Genomic DNA, 25,774 nt, shown 5'->3' on the forward strand with positions numbered 1-25,774 from the left:
ACAAATATGCCCATTTTACTGATGAGGAAATTGAAGCTAAGTGTCTTATTTAATATCAATACTCTGGGGGGCCTTTGCTTGAACATGAGTTTTTGTTTGTCATCATGCTTGCTTTCTATTCCTTTGCCACTGCCTCTGAGTGAAGAATGCAAAGTAGTTACATGAACGCTAATGGGAGAGGAGAGCTTCAAGTGAGTGGTCAGGATATTCAAGGTTGCAAAGAAATTGTAGAATTTCTGAGGAGAGGCTTTGTTTATTTGTTTGTTTGACAATCCAGTTTCTGCCTGTCTTTGAAAAGTAAGTTTAAGAAATGATGTGATAAAACTAGATTTTTAAAAGCTAACAGTGAGATACTCAGAAATGCAGAAGAAGGAAAAGGGAGTGGAGAATACAGATTACCCTTTGAAGAGGATTAGGAAAAAAGCTAAAATGCTAACATGAGAAGAAAGTGGTATGAGGGAGAAATGGCTAGTTTATTTTAGGATAAGTAAGACTTGGTCAAGTTTAGAAGTTGGGGGAGTTTGCTGATGGAGAACAAGAGACTGAAGACAAAGAGTAAAAAGAGAAAACTGATGGGTATAAATTAAGACTGAGGTAGTCTAAGAAAGCACAACCATTGCTTCTCTTAGAACAAAAAATAAAGCATTATGAATACAGAGAAAGCCTGATATACGTATGTCCTGCTGCTGCTAAGTTGCTTCAGTCGTGTCCGACTCTGTGAGACCCCATGGACTGCAGCCCACCAGGCTTCTCTGTCCATGGGATTCTCCAGGCAAGAACACTGGAGTGGGTTGCCATTTCCTTCTCCAATGCATGAAAGTGGAAAGTGAAAGTGAAGTCACTCAGTCGTGTCTGACTCTTAGCGACCCCATGGACTGCAGCCCACCAGGCTCCTCCATCCATGGGATTTTCCGGGCAACAGTACTGGAGTGGGGTGCCATTGCTTTCTCCCTATGTATGTCCAGATGGGTTCAATTTCTGAGTAATGTAAGGGTTATTGACTGAAAAGAAGAGTTAAATGTTGAGAAGGGTTAAAGTAAAATTCAGAAATACTATTTTAAATGACTGGCTATGGAATTTTATAGAAGTGAACAAGTAGGTTTTTGAAAAGTACCGAGGCCACGCATGCATATGTGCATGCCCAGTCATGTCTGACTTTTTGCAACCTTGTGAACTGTAATCCACCAGGCTCCTCTGTCCATGGAGTTTCCCAAGCAAGAATACCGGAGTGGGTTGCCATTTCCTTCTCCAGGGGATCTTCCTGACCCAGGGATCGAACCTGCATCTCTTACATCTGCTGAATTGGCAGGCAGATTCTTTACCACTGAGCCACCTGGGAAGCTCAGGGTGTTGTATGAATCATAAGAATGTGGAAGGAAGATTTTTGCATGAGGTCAGAGCATAATCATGAAAATAGTTAAGGTTTATTGAGCATTTACTGGTACTAGATACTATTATAAGTGCTTTATATGCATTATTTCCTGTAATTCTTAAAATGCTACAAGATAATAATACCATGATTCCCATTTTATAGAAGAGGAACATGAGGCAAGGAAATATTAGGTAACCTCCCAAGGTTACCGGAGAAGGCAATGGCACCCCACTCCAGTACTCTTGCCTGGAAAATCCCATGGACAGAGGAGCCTGGTGGGCTGCAGTCCATGGGATTGCGAAGAGTCGGACACGACTGAGCGACTTCACTTTCACTTTTCACTTTTATGCACTGGAGAAGGAAATGGCAACCCACTCCAGTGTTCTTGCCTGGAGAATCCCAGGGACGGGGGAGCCTGGTGGGCTGCTGTCTATGGGGTCGCACAGAGTCAGACATGACTGAAGTGACTTAGCAGCAGCAACTTAGCAGCCCAAGGTTACATGTTAACAATGGATGATTCTGGGACTTGAACTTGGGTTGTCCCCTTATACTCTTAAATGCTATGTTAATTACACTACTACATTATATTAAGAGCTAAAATGGAATAGAAAGTGTGAACCAAGTAGTGAAATCCTCAAGAAATGTGGAGTTATGCCTGGAAATCCATATATGGTAACAATAAAGTCAGGAAAAGTATCTTATAATAGGGTAGCATAATCTTCAGATGAGCAGATTAGATGAAGGTAGAATAGTGAGTGACTCAGAAGCAGTCATGGAGAGTGAAGACAATGCTGAGAGATGATAAGAATGAAACTCGAAAAGAATGAAAAATCTTCTGTAGGAGAGGTCATAGGGGAAAATAGTGGGGAAATCAGGAGTAAAGTTCAGTTAATGTAGAAATATATATATATATATATATATGCACACATATATATACACACACACATATGAATTTCATATATATATATATGAAAATTTAAAAGAGCTTTAATTAGGGAATAGAGGTAGAGTGTTAAGTTAGGGGTGGTGGAAGCAGGAATGAAAGCATTATTTATTCATTAAATAATAGAAAACTAGTCGACTTCCTTCACTTGCAAGGCACTTTGCTGCATGCTGAGGAGGATACAGGGATGAAAAATAAATGGACCCAGGTTTTAAAATTAATTAGGCTCAGAACAATTTTCCTGCTGAAAAAGAAAAAGAAAAAAAAAAAAAAAACCAGCATGCTGGATAAAAATACAGAAAAGGAAGACTTAAAAGCATCAAAAAGGCAACAGGAAAATTATGTAAAGTAAATAACATTTAAATAAGGAACATCTTCTCATCAGTATACTGTTGCTAAGTCGCTTCAGTCATGTCCGACTCTGTGCGACCCCATACACAGCAATGCACTAGGCTCCCCCATCCCTGGGATTCTCCAGGCAAGAACACTGGAGTGGGTTGCCATTTCCTTCTCCAATGCATGAAAGTGAAAAGTGAGTGAAGTTGCTCAGTCGTGTCTGACTCTTCGCAACCCCATGGACTGCAGCCTACCAGGCTCCCCGGTCCATGGGATTTTCCAGGCAAGAGTACTGGAGTGGGTTGCCATGGCTTTCTCCGACAATAATTGGGCCAATACATTGGTGAAGGTGGGAAGCCAGTGGAGCATTAAAATCACTTTTGTCCTGAGAGAATTTGCTGAACCTGCTATTAAACTTCAGTCCTCAAGTCCTCTATATGTTTGTGTACAGAAAGCAAATCTCTGTGTATGCTCAGCATGTGAACTCTAATAGGAAATCCTTCCTCCATAGACCTAGAGCTACAAGGGCTACACTCTCACAGTAATCAGAAATAATTCTGTCTCATAACATTCATTCTAAGACTGCAAGATCTGCTAAGATGATTTTTTATGAGCAGAACAAGGAGAAAAATTCCTGAGGTGTTATAATCATAAGCTGGTCCTTACACAGATTTTCACCCAAAACATATCATCCATGTAGTCTGCAAAATATCAGTCCATGAATTTAATTTATGGTAATACCCTCAGTCATCAAGCAGAAGCAAAAGTAAACCATCTAGAGAGGAATGTAAATTACCTGTCTCAGTTGTGTCCGATTCTTTGTGACCCCATGGACGGCAGCATGCCAGGCTTCCCTGTCCATCACCAAATCTTGGAGCTTGCTCAAACTCATGCCCATTGAGTTGGTGATGCCATCCAACCATCTCATCCTCTACTGTCCCCTTCTCTTCCTGCCTTCAATCTTTCCCAGCATCAGGGGTCTTTTCAAATGAGTCAGTTCTTCACATCAGGTGGCTAAAGTATTGGAATTTCAGCTTCAGCATCAGTCCTTCCAATGAGTATTCAGGACTGATTTCCTTTAGGTTTGACTGATTTTATCTTTTTGCAGTCCAAGGGACTCTCAAGAGTCTTCTCCAACACCACAGTTCAAAAGCATCAATTCTTCGGTGCTCAGCTTTCTTTATGGTCCAACTCTCACATCCATACATGACTACTAGACTGCTGAATTATCTCTGTAGGCCCTAAGTAATTCCTATAAATACTTTTCTGATTAAGATGATCAGTTTGCAATCATTAAGCCTAGAAGAAAAAGACCCCCAATCAGAAATCAACAGAAATAAGGAAGAACAAATACACACCTGAAAAGACTTCAGATGTTGGAATTATTAGATACAGACTATAAAATGACCATGTTATTATAGATAAGACATAAGGTTGAAAGTGTTTTGAGGTATAGAAACCATAAAAAAATGACCTAGCATATTTGAGAGGGAAAAACAAAACTTTTATAAGTTAAAAAAACACACACACAGAGAAAAACAACCCCAAATTTAAACCTCAGCGGACGAGTGGAACAGCAGATTAAACTCAGTTGAGGAGAGATTTAGTGAGCTGGAAACTAAGTCAGAAGGATTTTTCAGAATTTTGAATAGAGGTACAAAATGATAAGAAAATATACATGTTAAAGAGAAGCTAAGACACTTAGAAGATACACCAAGAAATTCTGACTTGTCTGACCAAAGGGGAGGAGAGAGAATGGGGCAAAAGCAGTATATTCAAAGAGCTAATTTTCCAAAAAGGCACAGGCTTGCCCTATATTTACAAGGAAGCAGACAAGTGAGTAGTTAATTTCAACAGAATATGATAAGTGCTAAGATAATACTACACTAAAAGTGTTTTGGGAGCTGAAAAGAGGAACACACCACCACCTGGGTGCTTGAGGAAGAGTTCATAAAGGAAATGGTGTCCGTGTCAGTTATCTATTGCTATGCGATAAGCCACCCGAAGCCTACTGAGCTAGTGGAATATCAGTCATTTATTTTGCTCAAAATCTGCAAGTTTTGCAGAGTTCTTTTGACAGGACAGCTTGTCTGTGCCAGATGATATGAGCTGGGGCGGCACAACTGAGAGAAAGAGGACTCACTTTCAAAATGGGTCGCTTACATGGCTGGCAAGTTGGCAATGACTGAGAACTGGGCTAATGCTATGGGCTGTTGGTCTTGTTTATTCTTCATGGACTGCTTGGGTTTTCCTTTGACAAACTGACTGGATTCTGAGAGTGGGCATTCCAAAAGAACCATGTGGAAGTTGTATCATTTTTATTACTTAGCCTTAGAAGTTCCCATTATCACTTATACTAATAGTCCTAAGTCCTGTCACTTTATGGCAAATAGATGGGGAAACAATGAAAACAGTGAGAGACTTTATCTTTTTGGGCTCCAAAATCACTTCAGATGGTGACTGCAGCCATGAAATTAAAAGTCGCTTGCTCCTTGAAAGAAAAGCTATGACCAACCTAGAAAGCATATTTAAAAGGAGGGACATTACTTTGCCAACAAAGGTCCATCTAGTCAAAGCTATGGTTTTTCTAGTACTCATGTATGGATGTGAGAGCTGGACTATAAAGAAAGCTGAGTGCTAACAAATTGATGCTTTTAAACTGTGGTGTTGGAGAAGACTCTTGAGAGTCCCTTGGACTGCAAGGAGATCAAACCAGTCAAACCTAAAGGAAATCAGTCCTGAATACTCATTGGAAGAACTGCTGCTGAAGCTGAAACCCAATACTTTGACCACCTGATGTGAAGAACTGACTCATTTGAAAAGATCCCTGATGCTGGGAAAGATTGAAGGTGGGAGGAGAAGGGGTCAACAGATGGTTGGATGGCATCACTGACTCGATGGACATGAGTTTGAGTAAGCTCCGGTAGTTGTTGATGGACCTGGAAACCTGACGTGTTGCAGTTCATGGGGAGGCAAAGAGTCAGACCCGACTGAGTGACTGAAATGAACTGATAGTCCCAAGTCTACCAGATTCAAGGGGAGAGAATATGAATCCTACTTCTTGATGGAAGGAGTGTCAAAGTCACTCTGTAATAAGAGAATATAGGATGGAAGATACTTTTGCTGTCCTTTTTAGAAAATAAGATCTGCCACAGTCTTCCCTCTAGTCACTATGATTTGTATCCTTTTCCTGGATGCCCAAACATCAGCCCTTTACTGCATGAACTCCTGGTCTAGGTTTAGGTATATATGGGTCTTCCTGGTGCAGTTCTTACAGTATAGGTCCTTAACCTTTTCTCTTGGCAGTGATGACCTAGGAACTAAACAGACAAATTACCACTCTCCTCTCCTACACACCCAACATTTAAGACGGGGAAAGGTGTAGGAAAACCACAATTGACACTCCCATTCAAACACAGGGAAAATAGGCCACACAGACATCTCTAGTTTGTGGCAATTCTGAAGGTAATCAAGCACAGTTCCTTGACTAAGCCTAGTACAATGAAGTAGTGATTGTTTTCTGTGTCTCTTGGTTCTACCTTCTGAGTCATTCTTCCTTTTCCATAAAAAGTAACCCATGTTTAAATTCAGGTATCTTTCTCACTTGCTTACTGTCTATAAAAAATTAGGGGCCAAATTTTGTTTTATATTATCTTTTTCCTTCTAGTTCAAATTGAAATACTTTCCTTTAAAACTTTGTGGACTTCGTGTGTTTCAATTTGTACTCCATTCAATTAGGCAAAAGCTTATATTCCAAATAAGATTTTCTCTGCCTTGTGCTCCTTATGAGAGTTTTATGAAACAATGTCCTTGAGGTTCTTAGAAACCCTATTATTGAACAGGGAGGATGTATGAGGCTTTCTTTTTTTTAATATAAATTTAATTATTTTAATTGGAGGTTAATTACAATATTGTATTGGTTTTGCCATACATCAACATGCTTTCTTTAAATCCTTAGAGGGTCATTGTTGGCTTGAAGTTTCTATGCAGCACTACAGCATATTACTGTGGTATAGTTCTTACATGGTATACTGTGTAAGAAGCTGCATTACTTCTTATAACCTTCCCCTTTATGGAAAAGTGTTACTGAAATCACATCATAAGAAGATATTCTTACAGATACTTTTGGAAAATATAAACTTCAACAATGCCTGAGTTGTTTGTTGTTTCTTAAGTGGGATACGCGGAGAAGGCAATGGCACCCCACTCTAGTACTCTTGCCTGGAAAAGCCCATGGATGGAGGAGCCTGGTAGGCTGCAGTCCATGGGGTTGCTAGGAGTCGGACACGACTGAGCGACTTCACTTTCACTTTTCACTTTCATGCATTGGAGAAGGAAATGGCAACCCACTCCAGTGTTCTTGCCTGGAGAATCCCAGGGACGGGGGAGCCTGGTGGGCTGCCGTCTATGGGGTCTCACAGAGTTGGACACGACTGAAGCGACTTAACAGCAGCAGCAAGTGGGATACGAGTTCATTTGCTTAGGTATATAATTTTCCCCAATTGCATTCAATCATCAGTATGAAAGAAACCAGTTTGCTCAACTGACCCATTAATTTATAATGATTGATGGTCCTTGCACTTTGGGCTGTAATTGTGAATTCTAGGGATGAGAGAGTCCAGAGTTTAAATTGGAAGTTTATATATATATATATATATATATATATATATAATGGATGAATATTACAGCCAGAGCAATTTCTGTTCCAGTTCTGGATAGAACCTTAACAAGTGAACCCCACAAAACTTCCCTGCATAAACACCATAGCAGGAAGAAGAGAGTGCTAACATAACTGTAATCTGGCTGGATGAGGAGACAGTTCAAGTCATTTTCGTCTGTTGATTCCATTAAGATGTACCTTAGGTTTTGCCTGGATCTAATTGCTTCCAAGTCTCTCATTCTGCTGTACCTAGCTTCTCCTTTTCTTCTCAGGATGAACTGAGTTCACGAACTTGGGGGAAGTTACTGGACTCTCTTGGTGTTACTGATGTTTTCCCTTTGTTACGAAGTCCTTTATTAACTGAAGGTAACACTTGTAGAAGAGGAGACCTTTCTTGATGCGCATGAGTCTTTTAGAGGCCTTCATATTAAACTGTACCCTTCAGTGCCTTACTCAGTAAACCTTCATTGAGTGCCTCTGGTGTTCTAGGTCTTGTGCTGCATGTTGCAGAAGTAGAGTGAAAGGTACAAGTCCTGATAGGTAGGAACTTAAAGGGTATTAAAATTAAGAGTAATAAGTTCAATGATAGAAGTGAGCATGAGGTGCTCCAGGAGAGTAGAACAGGAGGGAGTGAGTGAAGGCTTCCTGGAGGATCTGGTGCCTTATTTGAGCCTCAAAGAAGGAAGAGTTAGATGAATACATGGGAAATATATGGCTGTTTAGGTCAGGGGATAGTGTGTGCCAAGATCCAGATGTGTGAAAGAACACACTGCATTCACACTATGCCTAATTTAGCCTGGTTAGAACATAGAATGAGACTAGAGGAAAATGCATAAACAACAAGAAGTGACATGCTAAAGTTTGAATTTCACTTGGCAGCAGAGTCAAACCACTGACAGACTTTAAGGAGGGACAAGGCATGGTGAGTTTTTGTGTTTTAGAATGATCTCTCTGGAAGCAATATGGGGAGATTGATTGTGCAGATATGTGACTAGAAGCAGGAGGACTAATTAGGAGGTCAACACGCAGTCTCAGCATAAAATAATTATTTCTGGACAAAGGCAACGTTAATGAAGAAGGGGAAGGGGGAAGGAAGCTGAGGGGTCTGTAGGAGTGAAGCTCATACCTTATCCCCTTGGGATTCTGCCATTTGGAAAAGAGTAGGCAAGGGAACTGAGGAGTTATATCTTAGGGAATGTATTCTACAGTTTTTGGTTAACTGTGCTGGATAACTTGGCTCAGTTTCACAGACAAAATTAGGATTTCTGTATGCACAGGAAATGCATTCTGAAGCTTTTCCTGGAGAGAAAGAAAGAGAAAGGACTAAAGAGAGAAGAGAGAGAGTGGAAGGATGACCAGGTCTTTAGAGGGACTGTTAGTTGATTTGTGCCCCTTTCTTTCCCCCCTCCCAAGGGTGTATTGGAACCCTTAGTACTCCTAGTATTCAGAATGTGACCTTATTTGGAGAAGCTGAGACAGAGTCTTTATACAGATAATCAAGTTAAAATGAAGTCTTTAGGTGGGCACTAATCCAACATGACTCATTAAAAAGGGGGGGACATAGAGATATGGAAAGAAGAAAGATAATGTGAAGAGGCACAGGGAGAAGATGGTCATCTAGAAGCCAAGGAAAGAGGCCTGGAACAGATCTCCTCAGCAGGAACCAGTCCTGCCAATACCTTGATTTTGGACTTCCAGCCTCTAGAATTGTGAGAAAACATATTTCTGTTGTTTTTAATACTTTGTTAGTAGCAGTCCAAGTAAACAAATACAGGGACTGTAACTGAGGACACAAACTCAAGACCTAGATGGGAGGGGTGAATTAGGATGCCGAGGCCTATGAGGACAAGTCGTGTGCCTGGCCATGCTTAACTCAGAGGCTACAAAGCTTGAGTGTCTCGGTTGTAACTGGCAATGTCATTCATTGGTATGGAAGATGTATTTTCTCAGAAAATCAGTTAAGTATAGATGTCAGTTTCCTTTCTGTGGTCACTTGTTAACAAATTTATTAACTAGATGATCTAGTACAAAACAGGTCTCATCTGACCATAGGAAAAATGTTTTTATCGCACCAACTGGTTTAATTTAAATATGAAATCAACTTACATTAAACAAAATTATATAATTCAACCAGAAAAGAAGGATTCTCTGCAAGAAGCATTTTACTCATGCCTCAGTGACTACAGATTTATATGGAATAAATAATATTGCTCTAGTACTAGGCTCATTAAATAAAGATTAACAGAAGTCCAGTCCTTGCTTGACAAATTTGCTAAGACTCATGTTTATTCAGCCAGTATTGAATCTATTTATTTCCCTTAATGCACAGAGCAAAGGACCTTACATAATCGTAGTGGTGACTCAGTTACATAAAGGAATGAATCATTAAATGAGTGAATGAATGAATGAATATTATCCTTAAAAGAAAGTGGCTATAATGGCAGGAAAATCCCTTATGAAATAGTCACATGCCATCAAAGATAATGTTTTCTTATCTGCCTTTCATTTAATTTTAACCTTCACAGGGGAATTCTTCCATTTTTCTGGTTACTAGGCAACCTGTTATTTTGAATCACTTAGTATAGGATTTGCTCGCTATGGATGCTCAATAAATCCATTTTGATTAATAAGCCATTTACAGCAACACCAGTGAGAACTGTTTCCAATCCTGTTGCAGGAGAATAGATGATCTCTGATAAAAAGGACACAATCAATAGTCCCATGCCAGGATAGTGCGGGTCTCGGTTATCTTTATTCAATTTGCTAATGTGCTCACTGGAGTATGGTCAACCTGAAATGAAAATGTCACGTGGCGAATAATCTTCCATGCCTCGCTACACCTCCCTCAGTATCCTGAAATGGGTTGTAGTGTGAGGGTGATTTATACCACAATATTTTTTGAAATGGTGAACTTTTCTTAATTCTAATGCCAAATTTTTGAAACTAAAGGAATTCAGAGTGGACCAAGATTAATGTTTATCTCTGCTAAGCAAGTAGGTAGTGTAAACATGAGTTCCGTGAGTATGTTTAACTCATTTAGGAGAGCAAACTGTTTTTAAGCCCCTTGGAAGCAATTCTTTAACGTACAAATACTGGCTTTGCTGATAAGAACCACTTTTATCAAACAGCAATTATTTATTTGGCATTTGCTCTGTGCTCAGTGATGTCTTAGCCATTTATCAAGGCAGGTCTCTCTATGGCAAACATGTAATCCAGTGTTAGTTTATAGAGGGGCGAAGAGAGGGAACTAGGGCAGCAGTACCTGCCATGAAATCCTGGTAAATTAGCTCTTTCATCCATAAGGACAGTTTACTAATTTAAATGGGATCAAATTGGTGGAAACTTGTTATACTTGGAAAACAACAACCTAAACAAAAGGAAAATTATCCCTTTTTTCCTCAAATCAATTTTACTTGTTCTACATATGAATAACATGAACTATAGACTTATAAGATCTCTAACAATACAATGAACGCTCATTAAAGTGATTATATGGGGGATATGGGACTACCCTGGTGGATCAGTCGGTAAAGAATCTGCTTGTAATGAAGGAGATCCAGTTCAATCCTTGGGTTGGGAAGATCCCCTGGAAAAGGGCATATCAACCCACTCCAGTATTCCTGTCTGGAGAATCCCATGGACTGAGGAGCCTGGAGGGCTACAGTCTATAGGGTCAGAAAGAGTCAGACAAGACTGAGGCGACTGAGCACGCATGGGAGATATAAGCTCTTTATGTTATCATACATGGTGACATGTGGAATAGGGATTCTCTAAAATGTCAGAATTATATAATAATGAATTAAACATTCATTAATTCATGAATTCATGCTCACCAAATTCAACCAGGCCCTCCACACTGCAGCATTGCACTCTTGGTGTGTTAGTCACTCAGTTGTGTCTGACTTTTTGCGACCTCCATGAACTGTAGCCCAGTATCCTACGTACTCTCAGCAGATGGCCTCATATTTTAATTAACAAAGAATATGGGGACAACAAAGACCTACTGAATAGCACAGGGAACTACATTCAATATCTTGTAGTAGCCTATTATGGAAAAGAATATATGTGTGTATATATATGTATGAATAACTGAATCACTTTGCTGTACACTTGAATCTAACACAACATTGCAAATCAACTACACTTAAAAAACTGGTTAAAAAAAGAAAACCAGAGTCATCAGGTGAAAGTTTTATGTCCTCTGCCAAGTCTACAACTGCCCCACATGCTTCTCTTGCCTGTTCCTCTTAAAATAGAGGGTATTTTTCTCCTCCCATAGAAGATTAGTTCCAACCTCTATGCCCCCTGCATCTGCCTTCCAAAAAGTATGACCCTTTCATTCATTCCTTCTCTCTCCTGTATTTTTAATTGTTTCTTTTTCCCCCTGGGTCAAGTAACATTTAAATGTTTGTCTTTTTCATTTGAAAAACAATAACAAACAAAACAACTAAAAATGAAAGCAACAAATAAACAAGTAAAAAGTTGCCTGATCCCATTGGACTCATTAGCTATTTTTCTCGCTATCCCCTTTACATTTTTAGTATGTTTATTTTCTTCCTCACCTTTCACTTCTCAGTCCACCTCATCGGATTTCCAATCCTCATTGCTCTGGTGAAAGGTGCTTTCTAGGAGGCCAATGCCTAATCCATTAATACCCCTAGGGCTGATGAAAGCTTCTTTCTAAAGGTACCAATGACCTTGATGTCACAAAATCCAAAGGACATGTTTTGATCCTCACTGAACCTCTCAGCAGCGTTTCACAGGTTAGTGACACCTCCATCTTGATATCTTTTCTTCCCTTTGCTGTCCAAAAAAGATTTTCATCTTATTATGACAGCCAATGTTTTTCTGCAAGGTTCTAAAAGTTGGGAATTCTTCAAGGCTTGGACAAAGTCTTCCCTATTCTTTTTTACTTTTCCGTCTTCCTAAGTGATCTCATCCATAGGATGGCTTCTGTTATAATCAACATGCTGAAAGAAAGTGAAAGTGTTAGTGTCTGACTCTTTGTGACCCCATGGACTGTAGTCTGCCAGGCTTCTCTGTCCATGAAATTCTCCAGGCAAGAATACTGGAGTGGATTGCCATTCCCTTCTCCAGGGAATCTTCCTGACCCAGGGATCGAACCCAGGTCTCCTGCACTGCAGGCAGATTATTTACCTCCTGAGCCACTAGGGAAGCCCTTCAATATGCTGAAGGCTCCCCCAATTTTTTCTCTGGTCTAAAGCACTTCTTTTAATTCTAGACTCATTCATCCACTGATCCATCCATCCATCTATTGAATACCTCCACTTATATGTCTCAAAAATACCTTGACCCCAAAATATCCAAAATTACATGTGTATCTTTCCCCCCAAACATGCTCTTCACAAAGTGTTCCTTCTCTTAGTAAATGACTCCACCATTCATCTGATTTCAGAAGCATGTGTGTCATTCTTTCCATGTCTATCTTCATTAACTTCCATATTCAATCAATCACTAGGTCTTGTGGTTTTTAACTGGAATAGGTGGTAAGGGGAAGGTAATTCTGTACTTACTATTGATCCCTAGCTACTCATCAAATGTCTCTCCTTCAATCACCAATCACTCTTCTGGATTATTTTAGTAATAAAATATTATTTACCTATTTGCCTTCCTTGAATTTATCACAGGATAAATTCAATTTATCATTTGCAACCAAATCTGAGTGCATCACTCCTCTTTTAGTGACATGCCATTGCTCTTAGAAAGATGACCCAAAACCCCTAGTAAGGTTCTGCTGCTGCTGCTGCTGCTGCTAAGTCGCTTCAGTCGTGTCCGACTCTGTTCGATCCCATAGGCGGCAGCCCACGAGGCTCCCCTGTCCCTAGGATTCTCCAGGCAAGAACACTGGAGTGGGTTGCCATTTCCTTCTCCAGTGCATGAGAGTGAAAAGTGAAAGTGAAGTCGCTCAGTCGTGTCCAACTCCTAGCGACCCCATGGACTGCAGCCTACCAGGCTCCTCCGTCCATGGGATTTTCCAGTACTGCAGTGGGGTGCCATTGCCTTCTCTGAGTAAGGTTCTAAAGCCCTGAATAATGTCATATTTTCCTTTTCATTTCATCTTTAGCCTAACATCTCATAGTCTCTACCTTTCCAAATGACTCTGTTTAGTTTCTTTGTTTCTTTTAGTTCTTTCTACTTATGGGCCTTAATATGCCTGAAGCAAGTATATTTCTGCATCCCTTTTCCTTCTTCTCTCAAGTAAATAACTTTTATTATTCAGTGAAACCACCTTTGTGGGAACCCACACACACCTGTGCTCCAGACTAAGTATGTATATAGATGCCTCTGTTTTCTAATATTTTAGTACCTTCTAATTTTCCTTTAGGCTCCTTACTTTTGATTGGGATTATATGATTTTGGAAGATTACTTATTTTAATATGTTTTAGTTTTCTGTCTTATAGAGCTCACAGTCTTACCTATCTGTTCCCCAAGTGCAACCATAGCTTCCAGCAAAATCACTGCCATATAAAAGACACTAAGCAAATATTAATGAAAAAGTAATACTAGCTAGTGCTATTGACTACTTACTTTATGCGTATTAACTTATTTAATCTTAAGCTATTTGTGAAGTAAGTAGTTTTGTCACTACTATTTTGTAGAAAGGGAAACAAGTCATGGAAAAGCTTTGAACTTTTTAGAAAATGTCAGTGCTAGAATTTGCATACAGGATATTTTACTCTGGAGATCATATTATTTTTTTCTTCGGCCAAATCATACAGCATATGGGATCTTAGTTCCCTGACCAGGGATCTAACCCATGTCTCCTTCGTCCCTGCACTGAGAACACGAAGCAGTGGACAACCAGGGAAGTCCCTAGAGATCATAGTTCATGAATTAATTAATTAGTTTATTAATGAATAAATTAATGCAATTAACCAATAATGTGATTTTGAGATTTTTTTTTTATTTTTCAGGATAAATCTTGAATTTTTCCTTTCAAATAAATAGATTCGGAAATTAGTTGACTGGTTTGTGATAGATCTATATTGTGTCCACCTATGAAGTGATACTTAGGAATGTTCTAGTCAGTCAAAAATAAGTGGATGAATTGGAGACAAACCCAAAGTAAAAATAAGTGAGTGGTTAACTAATAATGATACAAGGATAAAATCATCTGTAATAATTAAAAATAATGTTTTAAAATATCCAATTACTCAGGTTTTTATAATGGCACATAGTCACCCCTCAATAAATATCTGTCGAATGAATGAATGTATCATATGATACAAATTTGGTTGCAAACTAATATGTATATGTGCATGAGGGAAAGAGACCAGAAAGACCATATTCATAGTACTATCTCTAGATACTATTAATAGAATTACATGTAATTTAAATTTTTTCATACTTTTTTGTATTGTCCAAATTTCTGCAGTTAACACACATTTTTTAATGATTAGAAAATGAAAATTAACTTAGTCATCTAGAAACTTAAAGTAGCTCATGTCAAAGCAATTCACATCTATCTAGTTAATGTTAAATATATAGATGATTTCTGTCTTTGTAGAAAGTTGAATAAACTAAATAAGCTAATAAAAATTGATACTGTTTACAAAATACTGAAACTTCCCCTGCAACAACTCTTTAATCTGTTAAAGATTCAGGTTTTTAACTTATGTCTTAGCTCATATTCAGAATATTTTGGCAACTTATTGACCAAAGATATATTAATATGTCTTTTGTGACTTGAAGTTACTGACTGGAGACATTTCAATATTCACTTACATAACAGATCATCAGCCACAAGCATTAGTTTTCTGCAAAAATCCCCTGGATTTTTAGTGTGTTTATTTAGATTATCTTGTTTGGTGGACTGGTTGAACACTTGACAAGAGTTATTTTCAATGTTCCTAAAAGAGGAAGTATTAGTATAGTTCATGGGAATTTACAGCTGTGCGATTTCAATCCATTCTAGTGATTAAGCTGTTATTTCATGAACTCCCTTATTAGTTTCATTCTGTTTAGCAGCTGCACCATACAGCTTTAAATTGGAAATAACATTATACTGAAATAATAATCTTAGGGAAATTTTGTACAATGTTTTATATAATCTTACATTTAACATCTTTTATTCTCCCTACACTGTCTAGACATGTCAGATTCATCTACTGGCAAAGCTCACTAATTCATTTTGTATTCTTTCCCATAGAGGTTGTATTATTAATGTAATATTACACTAAGACTACTAGTTCTCTCTTTACGTACTCCTACACTCTTGAGTAACATTAGCAAAATTAATTGACACCCAACTACAGTCACACTATACATTTAAAAGGAAACAATTTTGCATTAATATATTTTATGCTAGATTTTATTCAACATATTACATGTTACATTTGTATTAACAGATTACATTTGTGTCACAGATTGTTTTGTTTTTCTGTTGGTCTCTCAGAAGCAATTTATAAAAATGTAAAAGACAGAAATAACTTATTGTTATGTATTACTTTTGGGTATTGACCAACTTGCTTTTAATAGTTAACAAAAAGCAGAAAATTAAAAGTAATTTTATTTAATTTCAGCCAAGAATTAATGCACCAAAAATGTCCAGATCTACATTTTCATCACATTTATCATCATATTTCCTATCGCAGTAGAGAAAACTACATCAAAACAGATAAGTAGTTTGTTGAAAGATGAGAATTCACTGTAATTGTCAGTGAATTCACAGCTCTGTCCCCAGTGCTCCAAAGCCTGTTTATAACTGTCTTTTTTCATAAGATCTGTTCATTTACTCGTTCATTCATTCTACAAGTATTTATTGAGGACTTACAGTTTTCCAGGTCTTTAAGTATATGAGACATGAAGAAAAAGTAAATGTATAAGACATGAAATAATAGAAGAGATCTTATCTAAAATACACTGCTAAGTCAAAGTTCAAAGCATTCTAGATACTTGGAGTCAAAAGGACTCAAATAGGCCATTATTGCATCCAGAGTTACTGCCAAACTTAGCCACATTTCATTCTCTGTGGGAGACTCTATTCTTTCTTTATGCACAGAGCTCAGAGAAGAAACTGCAGGTGCCATTTAATCACATAGATTTTCTATGCTTTTAATTTCTATAGAACCATTCAATTCATTACCAAATAGTCATCTAGTGTCTCCTGTGTCTCTCACCTCTGAATAGAGGAAATGAAATGAGCATAATGAAATTCAAAAACTGTGCCACAAACAAGAGCAGTGCACCAGCTAGAATTCCTTTCTGCAAAAAATTTAAAAGTACTAAGTAGACATTAAGTCACAGGCAAGTATGAGGACACTGGATCATCACATCAAGTGAAGCATACTTTGATTACTGTAACCTAGTGTGGAAAAAAAGTGATTTGTCTGAATTCTGAGATATAGTGACACAGAAGTTCTTCTCAACAGATAAGCTCATTTAAAATATCTTTTAACTAATTGTTTCCCTTAGGAAAGCCTATTGGATTGGCATTACTTTTTAGTATAGTATTATAAAAAAATTTGAACATAGCTACAAATATAATGCTTATTTTTCTTCTAGTAGTTTTTAAAAACAAGTTTATGTTCATATCATAAATTAATTTATTTTAGTAATTTTGTGCAACATATGCAAAGTAAAAAGAATAAAATATTTTCCCTGAATCATACCTATCAAAGCAACTAATGTTATTTCGGTTTAGTCCCCTCTCCTCTTTTCTCTGAGAAGGAAATGGCAACCCACTCCAGTATTCTTGCCAGGAGAATCCTGTGGACAGAGGAGCCTGGTGGGCTGCTGTCCATAGGGTCGCCCAGAGTTGGACATGACTGAAGCAACTTAGCATGCATTGGAGAGGGAAATGGCAACCCACTCCAGTATTCTTGCCTGGAGAATCCCAGGGACAGAGGAGCCTGGTGGGCTGCCATCTATGGGGTTGCACAGGGCCAGACACAACTGAAGTGACTTAGCAGTAGCAGCAGCCTCTTTTGCTGTTTTGCACAGCTTTTCCATAATAGAGAATGAAGAGTGGTGTATATATATATATGAGAAAATATCTCTATGCTTAATCAGATCAGAAACACAAAATAGAAAGTGGAATCTAAATGGCAGACCAGCTGGTGACTGGGCCTGGAAATAGGCAAGATATATAGGGAGACTGAATCCTTCAGGGGAATGGAGTCTAAAAGTGCTTCACTTAAAGTGAAGAGTAGTTTTTTCTTGCACAGCTGTGATATTAAGACTCGAAGATAACTTACAGTTATCCCACCTCTAGATATTTATGTCATCACATAGTCTCTTCCTCTTGTGTGTCGACTGGACCTAGTGACTTGCTCCTAATGGATAGACTATGACAAGAATAATGGGTGTCATTTCTGAGATCAGGTACAGAGCAGCTCTGGCTTCCATCTTGCTAGCTCTCTCTTGCTCTCTGGCTTACTCATTCTGATGGAAGCCCCTGTCTACACTGTGAGCTGCTCTGTGGAGAAGCTCACATGACAAGGAACTGAGAGAAGCCGCTACTAAATAGCCAGTGAGAAACTAAAGCCCTCAGTCCAACAGTTCTGTGAGAGCCCAGTGCTGCTAGCAATCATGTAAGTGAAGCCAACTCCTCTCAGCCAAACCTCAGGTGAGACCACAGATCCCGCTGATGCCTTAATTGCAGCCATCTCTGTTTTTAATTAAGGGATAGTTATATATATATATATATATAAAACTGATGTATTTGCTTTTATTACTTTCATTTTATGCTTCTTATTAATTTTATTTTTCTTTTTTATTCATTTTTAAAAATTATTTTTTCTGATGTCATTGAGTTACTAGTAATTTTTCCCCTTTGTTCATTTAGGATTTTCACTGTTCTTTATTACAACAATAATGATTCTCTTCCCTTCCATAATCTCATGATCAAATATTTATTTTTCTAGCATCGGATGAAAACAAGATGCCAAGTGTTTACTAAAACATTCAACTTCCCACAATGATAGCTGTTTTGCCCCATGTACTAGTTAGGATACAAACTGGACTGCTGTAACAGATATCCAAAATAAATATGGGTTAGTTCAGTTCAGTTCAGTCACTCAGTCGTGTCCGACTCTTTGCGACCCCTTGGACTGCAGCACACCAGGCCTCCCTGTCTATCACCAACTTCCAGAGCTTACTCAAACTCATGTCCATTGAATGGTGATAACATCCAACTATCTCATCTACTGCTGTCATCCCCTTTTCCTCCTACCTTCAATCTTTCCCAGCATCAGGGTATTTTCAAATGAGTTAGTTTTTCTCATCAGGAGGCCAAAGTATTGGAGTTTCAGCTTCAGCATCAGTCCTTCCGATGAATATTTTTTTCAGGACTGATTTCCTTTAGTATGGATTGGTTGGATCTCCTTGCAGTCCACAGGACTCTCAAGAGTCTTCTCCAAAACCACAGTTCAAAAGCATCAATTCTTCGGTGCTCAGCTTTCTTTATAGTCCAACTCTCACATCCATACATGACTACTGGAAAAAACCATAGCTTTGACTAAATGGACCTTTGTTGTCAAAGTAATGCCTCTGCTTTTTAATATGCTGTCTAGTTTGGTCATAACTTTTCTTTCAAGGAGCAAGTCTTTTAATTTCATGGCTGTAGTCTCCATTTGCAGTGATTTTGGAGCCCCCCAAAGTAAAGTCTGTCACTGTTTCCACTGTTTCCCCATCTATTTGCCACGAAGTGATGAGACCAGATGCCATGATCTTAGTTTTCTGAATATTGTGTTTTAAGCCAACTTTTTCACTCTCTCTTTCGTTTTCAGCCAGAGGTTCTTTAGTTCTTCACTTTCTGCCATAAGGGTGATGTGATCTGCACATCTGAGGTTATTGCTATTTCTCCCAGCAATCTTGATTTCAGCTTGTGTTTCTTCCAGTCCAGCATTTCTCATGATGTGTACTCTGCATATAAGTTAAATAAGCAGGGTGACAATATACAGCCTTGACGTACTCCTTTTCCTATTTGGAACCAGTCTGCTGTTCCATGTCCAGTTCTAACTGTTGCTTCCTAACCTGTGTACAGATTTCTCAGGATGCAGGTCAGGTGGTCTGGTATTCCCATGTCTTTCAGAATTTTCCACAGTTTGTTGTGATCCACACAGTGAAAGGCTTTGGCATAGCCAAGAAAGCAGAATATGGCTTAAGCAAGATAGAACATTATTTTTCTCTCGGGTAGTATTCTAGGCATATGCAGACCAGGGCTGGCATGTTGGCTTCATAATCTCAAGGACCCAGGTATCTACTTTGTTCCTCTGCCAGCCTTAGGTTGTCCCCATTCACAACTTTTTTTCACCACATCACATTCCAGCTAATCCTAAAAGGATTTAGAGGATGGGAAAGACACATTCAGATCCTTTAAGGGCACACTCTGGAATATGCAGACATCCTACATCCTTTTTGCTAAGCCAGGACTTTGTCATATGGCCATTCTTGCAGAGGGAGCTAGGAATTCTAGGTAGATTTGTGTCCAGCTGAGGACTGAAGATTCAGTATTGAAGAATAAGAGAAGAGTAAGAAATTGGGTGAAAATAGCAGCCTCTGACATTCCTCTATAATATGAGACTTAAAGAACCTGCCTGCAATGCAAGAGACCTGGATTTGATCCCTGGGTCAGGAAGTTCCCCTGGAAAAGAGAATGGCAACCCAATCCAGTATCCTTGCCTGGAGAGCTACAGTCCATGGGAGCACGAAGAGTCGGACATGACGGAGAGACTAACACAATAGCTTTAATTCTTCACTTTCAACTCTTCTTAGAAGTAGAATGTTTTTACCTCTTACTCTTCTCTAGACGCCCAACTTCTGGAATTTTAATTCAACATTCACTGCAGCATTTCTCATCTATTATTTCAAGATTCTTCATTTAGAAACTTTATTTTAATTATTTAACCATTATCAGAGTTTATTAGATAGAAGGATAGATAGAGTTTTATTTTTCATCACTACTTTTTCCTTTTATACATTACTTAAGTATGCATTCTGTCCAGAGTTTTTTATGTTTTTCACTTGATAGTCCATTATCGTCTGGTTCTCAGTGAGGCAGATGAAACATTTAGTGCTAGTGCCACTGTCCATTGTACAGTGCTATTTCTCTCTGGGAGCTGTTATGATCATTCTTTCATCCCAGGGATTTTTCCAGTGTATAATTGTATATGTGAATCTTTTTGATTAATCTTGCCTAGAATATCAACAAGCAGACTCAAATTTATTCACCAGGGGATTTTTAGTTATACTTTAAAATTATTGATATATGTCCATCTATTTTTTCTAGAATTCCTACTATTTGTATATTTGTAGAATAAGTCTCTAGGATTTCTCTCTCTCTCTCTCTCTCTCTCTCTCTCTATATATATATATATATATATATATATTTATTTATTTATTTATTCTGTACTTTGAAGTATTTCTTCCATTTCATATTCTAGGGCACTAATTAGGTTTTTAACAATAAGCCATCCTTACCTTCACATCATCTGAAATTTTTTGATCAGTTACTGTTTTCCCCCACAAAGTCTTTTTTTTCAATATGCTGTACTTCAATATTTTAAGTTCTCATCATTATTTGTGTTAAAAATTATCATCTGTCTCTAGTATCAGGTTTATTTTGTTAGGAATTCATTTTTAGTTTTCTGCTCTTTCTGTGGCTGCTGGACCCTCTTAGGTACTGGTCTGTTTCTTGGTCTACTCTTCCAGGTTTAGATTTAGTTGTTTTGGTGCCATAAAGAATGGCAGTCTCTGGAAGACTGGAACATTTCAAAGTCTCTGACTCTGAGTCAGCAGTAATAACAGTAGGCAGACTGATAACCTGATAACCTGTCAAAGCACCAGGAGAATGTTTATCTGTAAACTTCTCCAGAATTTTAGGTGAAGACACCTAACTTAGAACACTTGTTCAGCTTAGAACACTTGTACAAGTGTTCCTTGCTTGGTTCCTTGGGGTACAAGGGAATGTATACCATGCAGCCCAATGCCAACATTGGTATCATATTCTCTGCCAGATAATCCTGGGATTATGACATTCTGCCCCTTGCCCATGGGCATTAGTACGCTAGTTCTAAGACTCTCATCTATCCCAGAGGGGTAACAGTCTTGTAACAGCTCTTTTGCTTTTCCCTCTGGACACAATCTGCCAGTTGGCTCCAGGAGCTACATGGCTTGGGTTAGCTAGATGAGTTGCAATAAGTTAAGGAAACACATATAAGCTGCCCTCCTTCTAGAATCCTTACCTGTAAATTTGAAAACTAAAAAGAATGTATATCAAAGTAACTCAAGGATTAAAACAAAATAATAAAGGAAATTAATCAATATTTGAAAAGTCTAATAATATAAATATACCCATCAAGACTGATCCAAAAAAAAGAAAGAAGGTACAAATAAATATTATTTAGAAAAAAAACAGAAGCTGCAATCAAAGACTCAGGAGAGATTTTAAAAAACCATAAAATGACATTATGAATGATTTTATTACAAAAAAAATTTAAGACAAGATTAAAGGTACAAATTTGTGGAAAAAATAGAAATTAACAATTATAACTTAATACAGATAGACATAAACAGAAGAGAATCGATACAAAAAACATATGGTCAAATGGTTCGATAGGACAGTTATACCAAACCTTAATGAATAGATAATATCAAGGCTGTACCAGCTGTTTAAGAGAATTCAAGAGGTAAACAGACAACTTTTTTTCCATGACTTGGAAACAAAACTGTACAAGGAGTATATAAGAAAAATATATATGAAATAATCTCTGGTATGAAAATAGATGCACAAATTCAACAAAATATTACCACAGTGAATCCAGCAATTTATTAAAAAGTATATCATGACTACATAGGATTTATCTTACTATCTCAAGGATCTTTCAGACATCAGAAAATCTTTCAATACACTTTCTCAATTTAACAAATTAAGGGAGATAATTCATATGATCATTTTAGAATAAGGAAGGATTCCTTAAGACAGAAAGTACACATTATTAAGAAAAAATTAATAAAACCAGATACATTAAAACTAAAAATAAAATCCATGCTTAATATAAGATGTCACAAATTTGTTTAAATGGCCACAAACTGGGAGAAATGTTTGCAGTGTATAACACTGAGAAGTGATTAGTACTATAAGACAAGAAATAGAAAAAAAGAACCCAAATAAAATCAGTGAAACCACTGACAAAGGCAATTAACTGAAAATGAATTTTGAAAGGCCAGTAAACATATTTAACTCCAGTAACAGAGAAATTTAAATTAAGACCACTATGAGATGCCAATTTGGATCCAATCACCAGAATGACACAAAAGTTCTAACGATATGAAGTATTGTAAAGATGTAGAAAAACAGGAACTCTTGTACACAACTATAGAATTATAAATTGGTACTCCATTTTCATGGACAATGTAATATTTTTAAAAGTTTGAAATGCAAGTTGTTGCGTGCTCACTCAGTCATGTCTGACTCTTTGTGACCCCATGGAGCCTGTAGCGCGCCAGGCTCCTCTGTCCTTGGAATTTTCCAGGCAACAATACTGGAGTCGGTTGCCATTACCATCTCCAGGGGATCTTCCCGACCCAGGGATCAAACCCATGTCTCTTGTGTCTCCTGAATTGGCAGGCAGATTCTTTACCATTAACGCCACCTGAGAAGCCTTATTCTCTTAAATAGCAATTCCACTTCTAGGTATAGTTCTTTAAAACAGAACTTTAAGAATCTGAAGGATATTCATTGTAACATTGTTTGTAAGAATAAAAATTGGGAAAAAATGTCCATAAGGAAGAGAATCACAGTGAAAATTTTAGTAAAATGGAACATTATGCTTCAATTAAAATTAAAATACCATGTTTACAAACATTTACTTGTATATATCTTGAAAATAATGTTAAGTGAAAAAAGCAAGATTCAGAATTGTACACATAATATATTTACATAAATACGAAACACAGTATGTCCAATATGTAATGAAAATATAGATAATGAGTGTATACATAAGTAATAAAAATATAAACTCACAGATGGAGAATGCACACTAACCTTGCAATGGTGCAATTAACTCCTGAGAGGGTGCAATTAACTCCTGAGAGTGTGCAATGAAATAGATTTATGACAGTGTAAAAGTGGGATTTTTTTAATATTTAACTATAATGCATTTTTTAGAATATCCAATGTCTGAAACAAACATAAAAGTAACATATACTCATAGAATATTTGAGAAGTAGAAAAAAATTCATAAAATAAAACTAAAACAATTATGGGACATTTCTGCTAGTCCAGTGGTTAAGAAACTGTCCTTCTACTACATGGGATATGGGTTTGACTCCTGGTCAGGGAAATAAGATCCACAGTGTGGCCAAAACTAAGGACAAGTAAAATAAAAAACCATAATCTTACCAGCTGGAGATGAGTGTTATTGACATTTGGTGTGTTGCTTTCTAGGATTTTCTTTTTATGCACAATTTTACTTGGTTAAAATAAAATATATATCTTATGGTAACCATAGTTGATACAGAAACTTTAACGAATGTTATAGGAAAGCTGGTTGTAGAGGAGCAGGATGATGACAGCATTGTTACTACTCTCAGTGATTTATTAGCATCTAGAAATCTATTTAAACAAAATCCTAAAATGCTTTTAAAATTATTTTTCCTCAAAATCTGGGACGAGAATTATTTTACTCCTTTACTATTTTGAAGTATCTAATCAGTTGCTATAGTATCTTGTACCTGTTCATTGATCTAATTAACAGTACTTAGTTTGAGGGATATAAAGAAGGTAAAAAACATTCTTGTGTTCAAGGAAATCATAGTCTTTATGGGGACCCTTAAGGCAATGGCACCCCACTCCAGTACTCTTGCCTGGAAAATCCCATGGATGGAGGAGCCTGGTGGGCTGTAGTCCATGGGGTCGCTAAGAGTTGTACACGACTGAGCGACTTCACTTTCACTTTTCACTCTCATGCACTGGAGAAAGAAATGGCAACCCACTCCAGTGTTCCTGCCTGGAGAATCCCAGGGATGGGGGAGCCTGGTGGGCTGCTGTCTATGGGGTCGCACAGAGTCGGACACGACTGAAGCAACTTAGCAGCAGCAGCAGCAGCATGGGGACCCTTGTACATGAATAATTATAATGTGATGAACTTAATTTTAGACACATGAGGAAATGATGCAGGAACTGTTAGAGAGTTACTCACTGACAGCCAGAGAAGACTTTACTAAGAAGGTAGCATTGGAGCTGGGCCTGGTAGGGCAATTAGTGAATTGTCGTTCTAAGGGGAAAAGGACCTATATGTCAGAGGAAATTAGATGCATTCTGAGAGGTAGAGTCTTTTTCTAGAGTAGAAAATAAGTAAGGGGCTGTGGGAAAAGATGAAAGAAGTGGTTGAGTAGAAATTATGATGAACCTTTTCTATCATGCTGAGGCATTGGGAAGCTAGCTGAGTAAAAGACCAGAAATACAGTTTTCAAATATCTATTTTAGAAAAATTACAGGAAATATTGATTTATGCATTCTTGGAAAGATTCATAAAGAAAGAAGGGAGAAATTTCTTTAAGAGTAAGCTCTTGATATTTCAGGTTAAATATAAATTTGTTTCAATGCATGAAATATTTACTTTCAAGTCAGATTATAATTCACTGTGGTGGTTAGTTTGTACAATCTGTTAAATTAATGGGATTAAAATTTATCATATGGCACTCTCATTCCATGTAAAAGTTTTTGCACTATCAATTCTAAGGACATTTACTATGGAGACCACCATATCTCATGGACAGAGGAGCCTGGCGAGCTACAGTCCATGCACTCAGAAAAAGCTGGACATGATTGAGTACAATTGAGCGACTGAGCACAGCACATATATCTTAACAATGGCTTGTGGGAACAGTGAAGGCAGAAGGACTTCATACTAGTCCATTCCTATAGTGTTTGTCTCTACTTTGCTATAGTGGTAGGTTGTTTTTTTTTTTGTTTGTTTGTTTTTTTGAGGGAAAGAAAGGATTTCAGATTATAGAAAAACTTATATCTTCATATCTTAAGTGTATTTATAAGAGTAACAGTATATTTCTTTCCCACGAATAGTACACCAAAGAGTAAACACTTTAAAGGTTATGTGTATGTGTGTGTGTGTTTGTGTGTGTCTGTTATGTTTTTGTATGTCTACTAGTTACTAACCTGTGTATGCTACACACTGATGGGTCAGTTCAGAGATGCCAAGCAGTGTTTGAAATATTTCTCATCATAACTCTGCAAATTGGAAAATAGGTGTTAAGCATGGATAATTAGAGGACTTTTGGTTGCTTGTGAAAGAGGCCCCTTAGATGTACATACAATTAATAACAGATACATCAGAAGCTCTGAGATTTTGTCACCTAATTTTTTTTTTTTAAAGTAAGACCCTTTGGGCTTTTAAAGTTCCAGTCATTATATACTTTTGCACTCATAAGTAGATTATGACTTTGTATCTAGTATTTAAGCACTATTTTGTTAATAAG

The 25,774-nt window shown here is 37.6% G+C and overlaps 1 protein-coding gene across 4 annotated transcripts in view; it reads left to right on the forward strand.

Moving 5' to 3' along the window:
* The window catches only part of ANKS1B (ankyrin repeat and sterile alpha motif domain containing 1B), a 1,160,059-nt gene that overhangs the window by 401,030 nt on the left and 733,255 nt on the right, over positions 1-25,774 (forward strand). The gene's annotated exons all lie outside the window — the stretch shown is intronic.

The sequence above is a fragment of the Bubalus bubalis genome, chromosome 4, assembly GCF_019923935.1.
Source record: "Bubalus bubalis isolate 160015118507 breed Murrah chromosome 4, NDDB_SH_1, whole genome shotgun sequence".
Taxonomy (NCBI): Eukaryota; Metazoa; Chordata; class Mammalia; order Artiodactyla; family Bovidae; genus Bubalus; species Bubalus bubalis.